Here is a 3,289-nt window from a genome sequence, read left to right as displayed (position 1 = left end):
AGCGCTATATAAAAACAGTCCAGTCCATTAAACGTTATCAGCTAAGGGACAGATCAGGGCCATATCATCCCTGGCCGAGCCTGGAAGATATTCCTTGGCTGGAGCTGGAGTCAAAGATATTGACAGTCGTGTACTGGAGTGTGGAACAGCAGCTGCTGACTGCCTGTCAGATGATATACTGCCCCCACTTCATGTGCTGAATTGCATCTTGCGGACGCATTAGCATTAATTGCACAACCTACACTCCAAAAGTAACGCAGGATACGCGTGGCAACCATTTTACGTACGCGAACGCTTGATCAAAACCGTTCGCTTAATACATACATGGTTAAAACAGAGACATTCAATACATCCATAGTTATAACAGAGATGGTTTAGTATAGAGGATCGTTGGTTAAAAGCAAGCATGCAGCGGTTCCTAACCGAGGGGTCAGCATAACAAGATAAATGAAAAAAGGAGGGGTTGAGAGATGATGACCAGTTTGGACCTCAAACAGTTATTTAAATTTCAAAATATGTCCCCAAAAGGAAATTATATTAACATCTGTTTTATATAAAAAGATACATTTCTCTGTTTGTTCATCTCACTTCAATTTTGTTGCTGCAAAATGGGATTGTCAAGGAGACAGACTGACCAACACGTATATAATAACAGATCGATACAGTATTGCCGCGGAAAATATCGCGATATTATGCTGTATCGATTTTTTCCCCCACCCCTAATATTCATCTGAATTGTAGTGGAGCTTTTTAACAGTACAGTCTCTGTAGTGGAGTAGAAGTATATAGTAGCATGAAATTTAAATACCCCCCAAAAAAATGCAAGTACCTAAAAATTGCACTTAGGTACAGAACTTGAGTAAATGTACTTAGTTATGTTACACCGTTGTAAAAAGATATTAAAGATTTTGCATCTGTGTAGCTTTCTGCTGGGAAAGACTTAACCAATTGCTTTCCATCGAGTCTTTGTTTGAGTCTCGGTAATGGAAACTATATGTGTGTGTGTGTGTGTGTGTCTGTGTGAGAGAGCTCAGTCTATTTAACTTAGAGTTAAACACAAATGTGTCATTGGCATATTGTCAGTTGAGAATAGGCTGGGAAGACATCTACAACATGAAAGGAATGGGACTGTTGTGATTGATGTCCTCAGATTACATAAAGCATGATGCTGTAAACATGTCTCCATGGAGATGTTCCTGTGCATCCAGCGAATCCTGGCAGTTGCAACGCTGCTCTCCTTGCATGAGTGAACATCACTTCAAATGTGTTTTTTTTTTTTTGCAAGTGGTTTTTTCCCCCCTCTCTCTCTCTCCCCAAAAAAAAACACACCCCCCACACACCCTTAACCCCCCCCCCCCCCCCCCAAACAACAACAAAAAACCACAAAAACCCCCCCCCCCCCCCCCCCCCCTCCCCCTTTTTTTTTTTTTTCTTTTTTCACCTTTACAAAATAAACCCCCCTCCCCAAAACCCCCCCCCCCTAATTGTATTTGAAATTCATAAATCAACAGTTGCATGCCAGTTTATCAGATGTTTTGAGCTCGAATGGGTAATTTTTCACCCTATCATCAGCGTCCAAATGACTGTCTGTGGGAGCGCCAAGTTTCCAAGGAGGAGGGCACAGAGACTAATCTGTATTCACTGTGTTGACAGGATTGTGGTAAAGAGATGAAGATGCCTTTCTAAAAACAATCAACAAAATCAAGAGTTTGCTGGTCAATAAGTCTTTATTTTTGTTCAGTCAACAGCTTGTTCATAAAAAAAGATCATTATATATCTCTTGAGGCATTGTTTGTATAAAATGTATTTGATGCTGGTTAGGAAATGCGTAGTGTACAAAAAAGTGAATCCCTCGTAAAACAATTTAAGATCCGAGAATGAAACGCTTAATTATCTATTCAATTTGATCATTTTCAAAAGGCGTACATGCATAGATTTAGCACTCTGAAGGCACTAAAATGGCATTGCTTCTTGTAAAACATTGAAACAGCGCACAGTAAAGCGGTAGGTTGAAATTAACCTCAATTAATGCTGCATACAAATAAACCATCTTTGTACACGCTGGGTGTGCAAAACAATGGGAATATTAAAATTCAATGAATAGCAATAATTTACACTTCAATAATGAATTGAAAAAAAAATAGAAAATCTAAAAGACCTGAAATATAAAACTAAAGTGAACTTCAAAAGGCATTTATGTGTGTACCATACAGCGTCTAGGATTCTTTAAAGGACTAGTTCCAAATGTTGGGAAGAGCGCTTATTTACTTTCTAGGCAAGAGTTAGTCGAGAAGTTCGATGCCACTCTCAGATCTGTACGGTAAATACGTAGCCTCCAGTTTAGAGTGCGGATCGGGACGCATTTTTCTGTCCGAGCCCAGCCCGCATCCGACAGAGCAGTAACCGAGCCCGGCCCGAGCCCGACAGGCATTAAGATATTTATGGCCCGACCCAAGCCCAACACAGTTGAAATCAAAAATATTTTTCTCATACTAAATGACACGTACGTTTGTAGGAAAGCATTCGGAAATGTCAACAGATGAGCGCATTAGTGCACACGGGGCAACAAGCGCACGTTAACACAGGCGCGCGATACATAACAAGCTTTTTTTTTTTTTATTTAAAATGTTCAATGCCTTATTGCGCTGATGTGACCGAGCCCGACCCGAACCTAGGGCTGTGCTCGATTTAAGAAATTCTTAGTCGACTAACACTCATTCAATTGTATGGACTAATTGATTAGTTGATTTAATCGACAGATCTGTAAATCTGAGGTTCTCCGCAAAGAGTGTTTACCAGAGATGTGCTCGTACGTTTCTTGGAAATAAGTCATTCAGCATGAAAAAAGCATAAAACATGACTAATCAACTAAAGAAATCTAAGTTGACTAAGACCAAAACGACCGATTAGTCGACTAATCGACTAAGAGGGAGCAGCCCTACCCGAACCCGAACATCATTTCTAAATATTTGTCCGAACCCGACCCGGCCCGGCCCGCCGGGTACTGCCGGGCTCAGTTCGGGTATCCTCTACTCCAGTTAGCTTAGCTTAGCATAAAGACCAGAAACAAGGTGAAACCGCTAGCCTTGCTCCATGCGAAACCCCACATAACCCCTCGTCAAACCACATTTTTATTTTGATATAACATGTTAATTAGTAAGCTTCAGTGCTGGAAGGCAGATTTTGTTGCTTTTATACAGAGCCAGGCTAGCCGTTTACTCCAGTTTCCGGTCTTTATGCTATGCTAAGCTAAGCGAAGCAGCTACTGGCTCCAGCTACATATTTACCA

Source organism: Perca fluviatilis, chromosome 6 (assembly GCF_010015445.1).
Source record: "Perca fluviatilis chromosome 6, GENO_Pfluv_1.0, whole genome shotgun sequence".
NCBI lineage: Eukaryota > Metazoa > Chordata > Actinopteri > Perciformes > Percidae > Perca > Perca fluviatilis.
This window is presented reverse-complemented; position numbering follows the sequence as displayed.